Source organism: Staurois parvus, unplaced genomic scaffold, assembly GCF_062004578.1.
Source record: "Staurois parvus isolate SC_StPar_1 unplaced genomic scaffold, SC_StPar_1.0 ptg000276l, whole genome shotgun sequence".
In the NCBI taxonomy this organism is placed as follows: domain Eukaryota; kingdom Metazoa; phylum Chordata; class Amphibia; order Anura; family Ranidae; genus Staurois; species Staurois parvus.
In genome coordinates, this window is record NW_028318072.1 from 7,234,391 (window position 1) to 7,250,537 (window position 16,147).

Genomic DNA, 16,147 nt, shown 5'->3' on the forward strand with positions numbered 1-16,147 from the left:
CTCCGTCACCCGACGTCAATCGCCCTCTATCAGCCAGTCAAGGCTCCAACACCTCTGCTGAGGGGAGTTGTCGCTCGTTGGCATCTTCCGCTCGTTCAGATGCTCCTTCTCCTGCTACTCCTCTTCACGGATTCCGTCAGCAGTCTTTCTTGGAATCCGTTTCCAAGGGACGACAGTTTGCGAGCACGCACCCGACGGTGCAGAAGCTGAACGTCCTCCTGTCCAAGTTGCTGGTGCTGCAGTCCCTCCCTTTCCAAGTGGTGGACTCAGCACCTTTCCGAGAAATGATGGCTTGTGCCGAGCCGCGGTGGAGAGTGCCAAGCCGGCATTTCTTCGCCAAAAAGGCAGTGCCAGCCCTGCATTCACATGTAGAAGAGATGGTGGGCCAGTCTTTGAGCATGTCGGTCTCTGCCAAAGTGCACGGCAGCGCCGACGTGTGGAGCTGTAACTACGGTCAGCGACAGTACATGTCATTTACGGCCCACTGGGTGAACGTGGTGCCGGCACAGCCGCACCAGCAACTTGGACAGGTCACGCCGCTTTTGCCTCCACGTTTGCACGTCCTTGGTCCAGCAAAGATGTCCGCCTCTACCACCTCTTCTTCCGCCGTGTCCTCAGCCGCCACCCCCGTGCCAAGTCCCATTACCCGACCGGCATATCACATGTGCAGGGCGCAACGGTGTCACGCTGTGCTGCACCTGGTATGCCTTGGCGAACGTAGTCACACAGGGGAGGAACTTCTGAGTGTAATGAACAGAAAAATCGACAGATGGCTGTCTCCGCGCAAACTGAAAATCGGAACCATGTTGACCGACAACGGAAAGAACATGGTGTCTGCTCTGCGTCAAGGAAGGTTGTGCCATGCACCATGCATGGCTCACGTGTTCAATCTGGTTGTCAAGCGGTTCCTAAAATCCACCATTCCACTGCAAGACATCCTTAAAATGTCACGTAAACTTTGCATGCATTTCAGCCATTCCTACACCGCAAAGCACACCCTCCTTGAGCTGCAGCGGCAGAACGGAATTCCACAGCATCGCCTGATCTGCGACGTTGCAACAAGGTGGAATTCAACCCTACATATGTTAGACCGCCTTTACGAACAGCGAAAGGCCATCACAGATTTCCTGATGTTACAAGCGGATAAAGGTACTCCCCTGAGTAACTTAGATGTCAGCCATTGGCAGCTCATGCGTGACACCTGCCGCTTGCTCAGGCCCTTTGAGGAGGCCACGCTATTCGTGAGTCGGCAGGACTATGAGATGAACGACGTCATTCCTCTGTTGCACGTCCTGGAACAAATGCTGTTAACAATGGCTGGTCAGGGTGCGGTAGACGTGGCGCACAGATCTCAATGCCACATGACCCCTGTGGGGGCAGGACAGGAAGAAGAGGAGGAGGTAGAGGAGGACATTGGTGCTCAGGAATTATTGAGTGAAATGGGTGGTTTTTCCACTCAGCGGACAGGAGTGGAGGAGCAGGAGCATCTGGTAGAGGAGGAGGAGGAGACAGAGGATCCAGACGCACCGTGGCAGTATGCTGTGGAGATGGAGGCAGGGAGTCCCTCGCATTCCTTGGCACAAGTGGCCCATAGCATGCTCGGTTGCTTGCGTAGCGACAGCCGAATAATAACCATCAGACAGAGGGATGACTTTTGGCTGTCCACCTTGTTGGACCCTCGCTACCGTTCAAAAATGGTGGCCTTTTTCACACCTGCTGAGAGGGAGGCCAAAATAAAGTACTATAAAAACCACCTATGTAGTCAGTTGGTCTCTGCCTTTCTGCGCCAACGTCCATCCTCAGACACTGTGGGCCCTGTGCGCTCGCGGGAATTGCTTTGTATATCTGTCGCCTTAGGGGCCGCTGTCTGGCGACATAATTTTTTGTCACTGTGTAGACATCTATTTATAGGCCGATGTTTGGCCACAAAAATATATTTAGTAATAACCTAGCCATTCAGGCTGCTCCCTGAACACCTCGGGAATTGCTTTGTATATCTGTCGCCTTAGAGGCCGCTGTCTGAACAGCTCATGAATTGCTTTCTATATGTGTCGCCTTTGAGGCTGCTGGCTGGACAGCTGATGAATTGATTTGTATATATGTACTTATTGTCCGCTGTCCGGACAGCTCATGAATTACTTTTTGTATATAGCCTTCCAAACCACTCTCAGAATAAGTCATGATATTCATGCTGTGTATAGCCTTATAGGCCAATGGTCAATCAAGTCATGATTGTTATAGTGTGTATAGCCTTATAGGCCGCTGTCTTTACATGCAGTATATAGCCCTATCGGCCACTTTCTGGCATCCAGTTGCTGTAGCCCCCATCACCACACTGTGCCACGGGCCCCTGTACCGCCTTCTCATACTGCTGCCAGATCCATCCTCTGCCATGTGCGTCTTTGTCATCTGCTCACGCTGCTGGGTTCCAGTTTTAAACCTAGGCCTGTGTATGGCTTCCGAATACTGCTGCCTCCACCGCCACCCTGCGCCATGTGCCTCTGTCGTCTGCTCACGCTGCTGACGGCTTCCGCTTTTTAAACTAGTCCTGTGTATGTCTTCCGAATACTGCTGCCTCCACCACCACCCTGCGCCATGTGCCACTTTCGGGTCTCCTCACACTGCTGCCAGGTCCATACTGATTCATGGCCCCCTGTACCGGCTCCTCATGAACGTGGTTCAGCGGGTTTGCATCACTTAACGGCAAATCGTTGACAAATGCTGGGACGTTCAGTGTTGTGCGCATTAAGCCAGACACCAAAGGGCAGCACAGACCTGTTATTACTCACTCAAGCATGGCTGAACAAAACCAGTCTCTACCACAAATTGGACCCAGGCCTGCCCAGGGTCTCGTAACTAGATTGCACGGAGGAGTAGAGTCCGTTATCGGAATTAAATAGACAAAACGCCACACCAAAAAGAGTGGCCATTTCCAACACTTATTCCAGAAAGAGGAACAACCCGTTTCATATACGGCCCGTAGACGTTTCACGTCTGCCACATTCAGTCGATTTAAGACGCAAGCTCCACTTCCTGTGGTCTCTGACCGTCGATATACCTTTAAGTGTAAGCTTTGAAGCTATATTCCCTCCGGAGCACTGACACTGGTGCCCTTCCATCAACATGCCTTTAAGTTTCAGTTTTCAACCATATTCCCCACAGAAGCCAAACTCTTGGGTATCCCAGAAGCTGCTCAGCGGGTCAGGGCAATAAAGCTCCCGGTTCGCAGGTTGTTCTGTCTTATGGATGGAAGTACGACGGTATATGATCTTCTTCGCACCCACGGCACTACCTCATAAAATTTCTGCATTGCATCTGCAATCACAACGCTGACTTCCCGGATCGCCACTCAGCCATTGGACTCTTGATAGTCGTCTCCCCACGCTGCTGCTGGGGGGACTTTTTAACATAGGCCTCTGTATGGCCTTCAATTGAAGCTGCTTCCGCTCCGCCACTCTGCCATGGGCCTCTTGGGTATCCCAGAAGCTGCTCAGCGGGTCAGGGCAATAAATATCCCGGTTCGCAGGTTGTTCCGTCTTATGGATGGAAGTACGACGGTATATGATCTTCTTCGCACCCACGGCATCACCTCATAGAATCTCTGCATTGCATCTGCAATTACAACGCTGACTTCCCGGATCGCCACTCAGCCATTGGACTCTTGATAGTCGTCTCCCCACACTGCTGCTGGGGGGACTTTTTAACCTAGGCCTGTGTATGGCCTTCAATTGAAGCTGCTTCCGCTCCGCCACTCTGCCATTGGACTCTTGATAGTCGTCTCCCCACGCTGCTGCTGGGGGGACTTTTTAACCTAGGCCTGTGTATGGCCTTCAATTGAAGCTGCTTCTGCTCCGCCACTCTGCCATTGGACTCTTGATAGTCGTCTCCCCACACTGCTGCTGGGGGGACTTTTTAACATAGGCCTCTGTATGGCCTTCAATTTAAGCTGCTTACGCTTCGCCACTCTGTCATGGGCCCCTGTACCGCCTCCTCTTGCTGCTGCCAGGTCCAGAGTGTGTCATGGGTCCCTGTACGGCCTCCCATTGCTGCTGGCTTCATCGCCAGACTCTGCCATGTGCCACTTTCAGGTCTCCTTATACTGTTGGTGGGTTCCATTTTGTGATAGGGTGCTGTATGGCCTTCCATTGCTGCTGCCTCCACCGCCACCCTGCGCCATGTGCCTCTGTCGTCTGCTCACGCTGCTGACGGCTTCCGCTTTTTAACCGAGGCCTGTGTTTGGCTTCCGAATACTGCTGCATCCACCACCACCCTGCGCCATGTGTCTCTGTCGTCTGCTCACGCTGCTGACGGCTTCCGCTTTTTAACCTAGGCCTGTGTATGGCTTCAGAATAATGTTGCCTACACCGCCACCCTGCGCCATGTGCCTCTGTCGTCTGCTCACGCTGCTGCCAGGTCCATACTGATTCATGGCCCCCTGTACCGGCTCCTCATGAACGTGGTTCAGCGGGTTTGCATCACTTAACGGTAAATCGTTGACAAACGCTGGGACGTTCAGTGTTGTGCGCATTAAGCCAGACACCAAAGGGCAGCACAGACCTGTTATTACTCGCTCAAGCATGGCTGAACAAAACCAGTCTCTACCACAAATTGGACCCAGACCTGCCCAGGGTCTCGTAAGTAGATTGCACGGAGGAGTAGAGTTCGTTATTGGAATTAACTGTGAGGGACTTTTAAACCTAGGCCTGTGTATGGCCTTCAATTGAAGCTGCTTCTGCTCCGCCACTCTGCCATTGGACTCTTGATAGTCGTCTCCCCACGCTGCTGCTGGGGGGACTTTTTAACATAGGCCTCTGTATGGCCTTCAATTTTAGCTGCTTACGCTCCGCCACTCTGCCATGGGCCCCTGTACCGCCTCCTCATGCTGCTGCCAGGCCCGTAATCTGTCATGGGCCCCTGTACCACCTCCTCATGCTGCTGCCAGGTCCAGAGTGTGTCATGAGTCCCTGTACGGCCTCCCATTGCTGCTGTCTCCATCGCCACACTCTGCCATGTGCCACTTTCAGGTCTCCTCACACTGCTGGTGGGTTCCATTTTGTCATAGGGTGCTGTATGGCCTCCCATTGCTGCTGCCTCCACCGCCACACTGTGGCTCCACACTCTGGTTTTGGCCCCGTGACTGCCCAAATGAGTGAAGTGTGCGGTGATTCTAAGATCGACGGCACTCATCTGCATGTCATACTGACTGACAGTATTATTTCTCTTCCCCAGCAGACTCCAAGGGCATTTAAATTAAAGGTACAGTGTTCTGCACTAATATAAAGGCTCTCTGAAGCCTAGAAACACCCTTTTTATAAGTTAAATTCGCAGCGAATATATTCGGCACGAAGCGAATTTAATCGGCGAATTCGGCGAATCAGCCGAACCGAAATTTTGAATAATTCGCTCATCTCTATTTATAAGCAATCAACCCTTTGCTGCATTCTTTTCTTATGGTTGTGGGATTTTTCACCCTTAACTTTATTTTGTGCTGCCCTGCCCATAGCAAACTTTTTCTTTTGCTGCAAGATTTCCAATAAGACTAAAAATAGGCTATTGTTTATCCACTTGCCCTCCAGAGGATTTACCCCCCTTCCTGACCAAGCCATTTCTTGCAATACGGTGAAATTTATGTCCTTTTTTCCCCACAAACAGACCTTTCTTTCAGTGGGAAAAAGACCAACAATTTTGAAAAAAAAACAATATTTTTGAATTTTTGCTATAAAACATATCCAGTACAAACATTTAAAAACTCAAATTTCGTCATAAATTTAGGTCCAAATGTATTCTGCTACAAGTCTTTGCTAAAAAAAAAATCCCAATACATGTAAGTTAATTAGTTTACGTGAAAGTTATAGTGTCTACAAATGGCGGTATATATACTGGAATTTTTTTTTTATACTAGTAATGGTGGTGATCAGTGATCAGGCATGCGGCGGGCATTCTGACACTGGGAGGGAACTAACTGCCACTGACATCCCCAGTGACACTAATACAGTGATCAGTGCTAATAAAAAGCACTGAGACTGTACTAATGACACTGGGCAGGAAGGGTTACCGTTAGGGGTGATCAAAGGGTTAACTATGTGCTGTGTGCTGTTTTACTGTGTGTGTTTCACTAGGGAAACATGCAGCATGTTATTGCTGGCAGGAGAGAGACCTATGTTGTTTACATACAGATCTCTCCCCTGTCACTGTTTCTCGGCAATCGCCGGGTGCTATCGAAGAATCTCCGGCCAGGAACCGGTGACTGACATCCATAGCTGCCATTGGGGTGTGGGTAGGGTGGCACGCACTCCCAACCCGGAAATGCAAACCACGTATATATGCATGACTCTGTGCAGCCCTGCCTCCCTGTAGCAGTATTTTTTTTTTCTTAATATATATTTTATTAATTTTCAATATTTCAACTTAACATCAATATATTATCATATTATTCAAAAACAAAACATTTTCCTTTAAAACATCCCCCCCATTCTTCTCCCCCCCCCTTATCTCTATCTACCCCAAATTATTTTCCCCTAGCACCCCATTCCTATTCTCTTCTAAATACTCTCGAAACCCCTTTCTCCTTCTTCCCTTCTCACCTGCCTCAACTGTTTCTTCTCAGTTAAACATATCCTCTATTCTCCTGCTCCTTCCCAGTCTCTCTATTGTTTGATCTTTTGAACACATTCCATTTTTCCCAAGTTTCTCAAAATCTCTGCATTTTATCCTCTTCCCTATGGTAGACTTCCTCTATCCTATGTACATGATCAGGGGCAGACTGACAACTCATGGGGCCCCCGGGCAATAGGGAGCATGGGGCCCCTGTGTCCTTGCCCAACTCAAAAAAGCCTATGAAAAGGCACCAGGGGCATCTCATGGGGCCCCCTACTGACCCTGGGCCCTCGGGCAGTGCCCGAGTTTCCAAATGGTCAGTCCGCCCCTGTACATGATCGACCCTACTTATCTAGTCCTTTATTTTTGGTACCGCTTGTTCCTGACAAAATCTGGGTATACCGTATTTTTCTCTCCATAAGACGCACCTGACCATAAGACACAACTAGGTTTTAGAGGCAGAAAACAAGAAAAAAAATATTCTGAACCAATGGACTGCAGACATAGTACAGGAGATGACCAGAGACTGCAGATATAGTACAGGAGATGACCAGAGACTGCGGACACAGTACAGGAAATGACCAGAGACTGTGGACATAGTGCAGGAGATGACCAGAGACTGCAGACCTAGTACAAGAGATGACCAGAGACTGCGGACATAGTACAGGAGATGACCAGAGACTGCTGACACAGTACAAGAGATGACCAGAGACTGCAGACACAGTACAAGAGATGACCAGAAACTGCGGACATAGTACAGGAGATGACCAGAGACTGCGGACACAGTACAAGAGATGACCAGAGACTACGGACACAGTACAGAAGTTTGACCAGAGACTGCAGACACAGTACAGGAGATGACCAGAGACTGCGGACAGTATAGGGGATGACCAAGAGACTGCAGACAGTATAGGGGATGACCAAGAGACTGCGGACAGTATAGGGGATGACCAGAGACTGCGGACAGTACAGGGGATGACCAGAGACTGCGGACAGTGCAGGGGATGACCAGAGACTGCGGACAGTGCAGGGGATGACCAAGAGACTGCAGACAGTACAGGGATGACCAGAGACTGCGGACAGTACAGGGATGACCAGAGACTGCGGACAGTACAGGGGATGACTAAGAGACAGCTGACCTTTGAGGAGGGAGGGGGAGCGGGTACCTGAATTTGACAGGTACCCGCTCCCACTTCCGCGGAGTTGTCCTCCCTTTAGTGTGGGCACCCGGCTGACAGCCGGGTGCCCAGTGCGCATGCGCGAGAAGCGTTACGCTTTGTGATTGGTCTGACGCGTTCTGGGACCTGTCATGTGTCCCAGAAGATGCCGTACCATTCACAAAGTGCAGCGCTTCTCGCGCATGCGCACTGGGCACCCGGCTGTCAAGCTGAGATCCTACACTAAAGAAGCCGGCGCAGAAAGACTGAGGAACAGGTAAGGTCCTGCTGCAGAGCTGAGCGGCCGGCCTGGTATTCTGACACGGCGGCGGTGGAAATACAGGACCAGCCGCTCCATATTCGCTCCATAAGACGCACTGACATTTTCCCCCCTTTTTGGGGGGAAAAAAGTGCGTCTTATGGAGCGAAAAATACGGTAAGTCCCTTTGCTGCATTTATAAGGTGGAATAGCACCAAATTCTTATATTTTTCTACTGTGCTCTTCATTTTATGAAATAGACATGCACCTGGGTCTTTCGGGAGGTCGACCCTAGTTATCTCCTGTGTTTGGTGAATTATTTCTCCCCAATATTCCTGGATTTTGGGACACTCCCACCATATATGTGCCTTTGTGCCCTTAATCCCACATCCCCTCCAACACATAGGTGATTCATCTGCTCATTGCTCATGTGCCACACTTGGTAATATACCACCTAGCTAAACATTTATAGTTCATTTCCACCACCTTCATATCTACCATCCTATGTGCTAATCTAAATATTTTCTGTCTTTGTTGCTCATCAAATGATATTCCAAGTTCCCTTTCCCATTTTTCCATATACGGAGGGGGGGGGTAACTTCTGTTATTACAGTAAGGATTTTATATATTTCAGATGTACCATGTTTCCATGCCCTACTTGTACTAAATAATTGTTCAAATGGGCTCAAATCCATCATCCTTAAGGGCTTAGGGAGCATTGCAACAAAGTGTCTTAATTGAAAGTACCGCCATTCATCCAGCCCAAAGAACAACTTATTTTTTAGCTCCTGAAAGGAGCATATTTCTTCACCGTTCATTATATCTTTTAACTGCCATTCCCCTTTCTTATCCATTTACCCAAAATACTTTCTTTCCCAGGTGGGAAAAAGTCTGACTCTGCCAATGGCATCAGCAGAGAGTTAAAATTCCCACCCCATTTGTTTATGAATTCCATCCCACACCCTAATTACATTTCGTGTATAAGTGATCTTGCTTTCTGCCAACTTACGATTTTGAAATGGCAACCACACCACCTTATTCAACTGTGTCCCACTTAATGTGTTTTCTATCTTTACCCAACTTTTCCTTGTGCATTGTGAGTCCAATAGAAAATACATGCTAATAAAACTGCATGACAATATCTCTTAAAATCAGGCACAATTGAACCTCCATTCTCCTTATCTCTACACAATACTTCATAAATTATTCTTGTTTTTTTATTCCCCCAGATATACCTCAATATCATTTTTTTAATTTGTAGCAGTATTTCTGCTATAGGGCGGGGGGCAAGTGGTTAAGTGGGGGCAGTATTTCAGGGATTAAATTATTTGGAGGATATTTTTAATTTTTTTTTATATTAATAGGGCCTTTTATTTAGAGTATAATGTTTTGTTTTTTGTTTTTTTTCAGCAAGGATTCCTTTTAAAAAGTGGGCTTTTGTTTACATAGGTGGTCATTGAGAATAATGCCCTTCTTACTGAAAGGTAAAAAAAGATCAAATGATCACCTTGGTGTGAATGGACTCTTAACCAACATGTATAAAACCAGAAATAATATAAGAAATAGAGAAAAAAAGCGCCACAAACTAAATAGAACAAAAGCTGCGCTTCTAACCAAAAAAAAGGTAAAAATGTGAATAAATCAAAGAGTGCGCTAAATATAAGTAAATAAAAAAATTATTAGTTTAAAATAATAATGTCCGTGATAAAAAAATATTAAATAAAAGTCCATCCACCATCACAAAGTAATTAAACAGTTCTGAAATCTTGTATAAATCAAACACCGTGCAAAAAAAATCCACCACCGAATGAAATGGGTACACTCACCAGAGCTCCATGCTGACCAGATTATAAATCAGCAAAGATAGCATTTGCTCTGGGAGCGATGATCAGCAGAAGTAATCCAAACTGGGAGCAATATACTGCAAGCAGCCAATCAGGACAATATGGAATAGCCTTATAAGCAGGTAGTCATCACGTCTCCATACCATAGATCATGTTCGGGGAATCAAAAAAGGAAATCATGGTGCAGTACGTTTAAAACCAAAATATTTTATTAAAACGTCAGAAATGCACTCACAAACAGGGTGTCTAGCCAACACCAGCAATGACAGCCTCAAGAAAGCAGGGACGAGCCTTGCTCACCGCGATATCACAGCCGACAGTCTACGAGGAGCGTCCTGAGGTCACATCCATAAGAAGCCCCGTCCTACTAGTTTCGTCATCCGACGTCCTCACAGGGCGGAAATTCCATGCTGACTTATAATCTGGTCAGCATGGAGCTCTGGTGAGTGTACCCATTTCTTTCGGTAGTGGATTTTTTTTGCGCGGTGTTTGATTTATACAAGATTCCAGAACTGTTTAATTACTTTGTAATAGTGGATGGACTTTTATATAAATTTTTTTTGTCACAGACATCATTATTTTAAACTAATAATTTTTGTATTTACTTATATTTAGCGCACTCTTTGATTTATTCACATAAAACCAGAAATACTTAGGCAGGTTGTCACCACACTGTAGACTCAGCAAAACATGTAGAACTAACCATTGTATCAAAGTCAAGTAAAATATAAATGTATAATAACAATAACGTGATTAGAGCACTGGTTAGCTTATTCTTGCTTACAGGTTTAAATCTATGCTTTTTATGGACATTTATTTTTTTAAACTTGCTTGAGGTGATTGTAGCCATATTAGTACACTTGCAACAGAAACAATTGAGTACTGTTTGTGATACTTTTTTAATATGCACTAATATACAATTTGTGAGGAAAAATAAATAAAAAATAAATAAAAAAGTATCATGGGCAATAAACAATTGTTTCTGTTTTTTGGGGTTTTTTTTATACATTTTCAAACCTTTTCAATCAGGTCTGTCCACAAGTTTCTGGATAGATTGTATTTAGTCAGTCTGTCAAAGATAATCAGGATTTGAAAACTGTAAACAATTTGAAGTGAACTTTCAGAGTTTCATGTACATGTAGATTAATGAACCTGTCCAATCTGGGTTGCATTCTGATTCAAACAAATGCAGATTTACTAAAACTGTCTGTACAAAATCTGGGGCAGCACTGCATAGAAACCAATCAGCTTCCAGGTTTTTTTTGTCAAAGCTTAATTGAACAAGCAGAAATTAGATGTTAATTGGCTACCATGCACAGCTGCACCAGATTCTGAATGTTCCATTTTTAATAAATATCCCCCAGTGTCTCATTTCTACATCTCCACAGTACAGTTTCTGCCTTTTTCTGAAGGGATAGCTGATACCCATACTTTGAAAAATCATATCTGTAGCAAAATAAGCAGTTTAAGATAAGCCTAATTATATTAATAAACCTAGGCTGCTCTGAGAGGGAATATCCGCATTAAATTATGTTTCAGAAATTCTTTCTTAAACACCTTAATTAAATGTTCAGCAATGTACTATTTCATTAAGATGTTTAATAATGTGTACTACAGACCTGAACATTTTATGCAACGGTACAATAACATCAACATTCCATTAGCAATAGTAAGATTACTCATCAGATAGTAATATGAGCCACTGCAAGACTACAGTATTTATTCTGTGAATTTACATTGCACAACCATATTACATAACCCTTTACAGAGTACAGAGATCATTCATATGCTGGGCAATTTTTTTGTCTAAATGTGCTGTGAGGCCAAGGTCAACAGAAGTATAACAATTCTAATAATTTTTTTTTACTGGTGTGTTGGTGATATGAGGATACTGTGTAAGTTCCCCTTAATGAGACTCAGATGCTAAGTTTTGGACTTTAGACGTTGCATGTGGATTTTTTAATATACAGTATATATATATACCGTATATATATATATATATATATACATATACAGGTGAAACTCGAAAAATTTGAATATCGTGCAAAAGTTCATTATTTTCAGTAATGCAACTTAAAAGGTGAAACTAATATATGAGATAGACTCATTACATACAAAGCAAGATAGTTCAAGCCGTGATTTGTCATAATTGTGGCGATTGTTGCTTACAGCTCATGAAAACCCCAAATCCACAATCTCAGAAAATTAGAATATTACATGCAATCAATAAAACAAGGATTGTACATAGAACAAAATCGGACCTCTGAAAAGTATAAGCATGCATATGTACTCAGTACTTGGTTTGGGCCCCTTTTGCAGCAATTACTGCCTCAATGCAGCGTGGCATGGAAGCTATCAGCCTGTGGCACTGCTGAGGTGTTATGGAAGACCAGGATGCTTCAATAGTGGCCTTCAGCTCTTCTGCATTGTTCGGTCTCATGTCTCTCATCTTTCTCTTGGCAATGCCCCATAGATTCTCTATGGGGTTCAGGTCAGGCGAGTTTGCTGGCCAATCAGACACAGTAATCCCATAGTCATTGAACCAGGTTTTGGTGCTTTTGGCAGTGTGGGCAGGTGCCAAGTCCTGCTGGAAAATGAAGTCAGCATCCACATAAAGCTCGTCTGTGGAAGGAAGCATGAAGTGCTCCAAAATCTCCTGGTATACGGCTGCGTTGACCCTGGACTTAATGAAGCACAGTGGACCAACAGCAGTAGATGACATGGCTCCCCAAATCAACACAGACTGTGGAAACTTCACACTGGACTTCAAGCATCTTGCAGTGTGTGCCTCTCCATTCTTCCTCCATACTCTGGGTCCTTGGTTTCCAAAGAGATGCGAAAGTCATCAGACAAGAGAACTTTGGACCACTGAGCAACAGACCAGGTCTGTTTTTCTTTAGCCCAGGTAAGACGCACAACTTTCTGCACAACTGTCAGGTCACCAGTCTTTCCCATGATTGTGATTCCTACTGAACCAGACTGAGAGACCATTTAAAGGCTCAGGAACCCTTTGCAGGTGTTATGGCTTAATTAGCGGATTAGAGTTTGACACATTGCACCTTTTCACAATATTCTAATTTTCTGAGATTGTGGAATTGGGGTTTTCATGAGCTGTAAGCAACAGTCATCACAATTATGACAAATCATGTCTTGAACTATCTTGCTTTGCATGTAATGAGTCTATCTCATATATTAGTTTCACCTTTTAAGTTGCATTACTGAAAATAATGAACTTTTGCATGATATTCTAATTTTTTTTAGTTTCACCTGTATATGTATATATATATATATATATATATATACCGTATTTTTCGCTCCATAAGACGCACTTTTTTCCCCCAAAAAAAGGGGGGGAAATGTCAGTGCGTCTTATGGAGCGAATATAAAGCGGCCGGTCCGGTATTTCTACCGCCACCATGTCAGAATACCGGGGTGGCCGCTCAGCTCTTCTCTCCTGCAGGGCCTTACCTGTTCCTCGCTCCAGCGCTGCACAGTCTTCCCGCGCTGGTTTCTGTGACAGCCGGGTGGCCACTGCGCATGTGCTGCGCTTTGTGAATGATCCGGTGTCTTCTGGGACACATGACAGGTCCCAGAAGGCGCCGGGCCATTCACAAAGCGCAGCGCTTCTCCCGCATGCGCAGTGGGCACCCGGCTGTCACAGATGCTGGCCCGGGAAGAAGGAAAGAAGGACAACTCCGCGGAAGTGGGAGCGGGTACCTGTCAAATTCAGGTACCCGCTCCCCCTCCCTCCCCAAAGGTCAGCAGTCTCTGGTAATCTCCTTTACTGTCTGCAGTCTCTGGTCATTCCCTGCACTGTCTGCAGTCTCTGATCATTCCCTGCACTGTCTGCAGTCTCTGGTCATTCCCTGCACTGTCTGCAGTCTCTGGTCATCCCCTGCACTGTCTGCAGTCTCTGGTCATCCCCTGCACTGTGTCCGCAGTCCCTGGTCATCCCCTGCACTGTGTCCACAGTCTCTGGTCATCCCCTGCACTGTGTCCGCAGTCTCTGCTCATCTCCTGTACTGTGTCCACAGTCTCTGGTCATCCCCTGCACTGTGTCCGCAGTCTCTAGTCATCTCCTGTACTGTGTCCGCAGTCTCTGGTCATCTCCTGTACTGTGTCCGCAGTCTCTGGTCATTCCCTGCACTGTCTGCAGTCTCTGGTCATTTCCTGTACTGTGTCCGCAGTCTCTGTTCATCTCCTGTACTGTGTCCGCAGTCTCTGGTCATCTCCTGTACTGTGTCCGCAGTCTCTGGTCATCTCCTGTACTGTGTCCGCAGTCTCTGGTCATCTCCTGTACTGTGTCCGCAGTCTCTGGTCATCTACTGTACTGTGTCCGCAGTCTCTGGTCATCTCCTGTACTGTGTCCACAGTCTTTGGTCATCTCCTGTACTGTGTCCGCAGTCTCTGGTCATCTCCTGTACTGTGTCCGCAGTCTCTGGTCATTCCCTGCACTGTCTGCAGTCTCTGGTCATCTCCTGTACTATGACCGCAGTCTCTGGTCATCTCCTGTGCTGTGTCCGCAGTCTCTGGTCATCTCCTGTACTGTGCCCGCAGTCTCTGGTCATTCCCTGTACTGTGTCCGCAGTCTCTGGTCATCTCCTGTACTGTGTCCGCAGTCTCTGGTCATCCCCTGTACTGTGTCTGCAGTCCATTGGTGCAGAATATTTTTTTTTTCTTGTTTTTCCCCTCTAAAACCTAGGTGCGTCTTATGGTCAGGTGCATCTTATGGAGCGAAAAATACGGTATATATATAAAAACTCCAAGGTAAGTAGCAACAGAGCCCTAAAGTACTATATGTAAATCCAAACACTTAAAGTGATACTAAACCCAGGAGCTTGCATTCACTATATCTGGTCTCAAACAGTACACACAGAACATGGAAATGCAATTATTTTAGTAAATATAAACTGCTAAATACCTTTTCTCATCAGCAGTCAGAGAAATCTTGTGACTTCAGTAGAGCACTGGTTAAAGCTTGTAGGAGGAGTTTTCTCTAGAAGAATGCAGAACCCTGGACCTCTGCCTGGACAGCGCTGATTTGCCCTGTGCTGATCACATGCACTCTCCCAAGAAAAAAAAAAACTCTCTAGCAATACACACCAACTGAGCATGTGCATGTGACTATGGATTCAGTCTGTATCAGGTGGTCATTTCAACAGGAGGGGCAGAGAAGACAGGATCAAACAGCCTTTTTTCACAATGCAGAAGATAACCCCTTGGGTTCCACAGTGAGTATAACAAGCATGCTTTACTACATATACAGACTGATTTTACTGTTGTGGGTTTAGTAACACTTTAATATGTTAAGGTAATTTAAAAAGTTGTTTTCAATATTTTTAAAACTGCAGCTAATAAAACTGGGTGATCCTGCCATGAACGTCCTTGTTCAAGCACTTCCTGGTACATAGTGAAAACGCTCTTGCCCTGTCTCCCAGTTGTGCTGCTGCATCATCACAGTTTTGCTTCAAATGGAACCTTGTGCAATGACTACCTTTTCAGTCTGTCAGTAAAATCCACAGGCAGTTTAACTCTTCAGTCAGACACAGAAATTAAATCCAGCAATTTTACTTACACAATACAGACTTTTGAAGTGTAAGAAGACAATGACTTTCCTAAGCACCTATCAAGTGGATACACAGCAACCCATATAATATATTACTCATCCTTTATTGTAAAAAGAAAAAAAAATACCCATTGCTTTCTGTGCTGTATAGACATACAGGAAACATCCTCTATGCTACATTTTGGCCATCACAAATGTAGAGGTTAATAGTTTTGTGAATCTCCAATTTGGCCTATCAATGCTGGTATGCTGATCAAAGTTAGCATCACACATTCATTTCTATGTGTCACTATATCTATTCATGTAGATGTTATATACATAAGTTAGACAGAATCTTAAATCAAATTGTAAAGATTTTTAGGTTAAAAGGAACACTAAGAAATATTAGGTGTGCCTAAGCAGTAAAATAAAAATGTGCCTTTTTTTTCTGGAATTCCTTCTGAAAAAGAGCAATGTGCTTTCTGGTATGTGAAGTTGCAGAGGCACATGGCACAGTAACATGCCCAGCTACATCATGGATTTTCATTCACAGTATCCTTCAAGAACTAAAAATGAAAATTCTCACTGGTTAGGTTACCACACTCACTGACATGCTCCCTTTAGACTGGAACAACCCATCAATCACCAAGAGAGCAGGCCAAAAAGGGAACTCTTTAAAGCGAATACCTACATCCACCTATGGACCCACTAACATCTTTGAGCTATCATCTATCTGTGCCCTTTA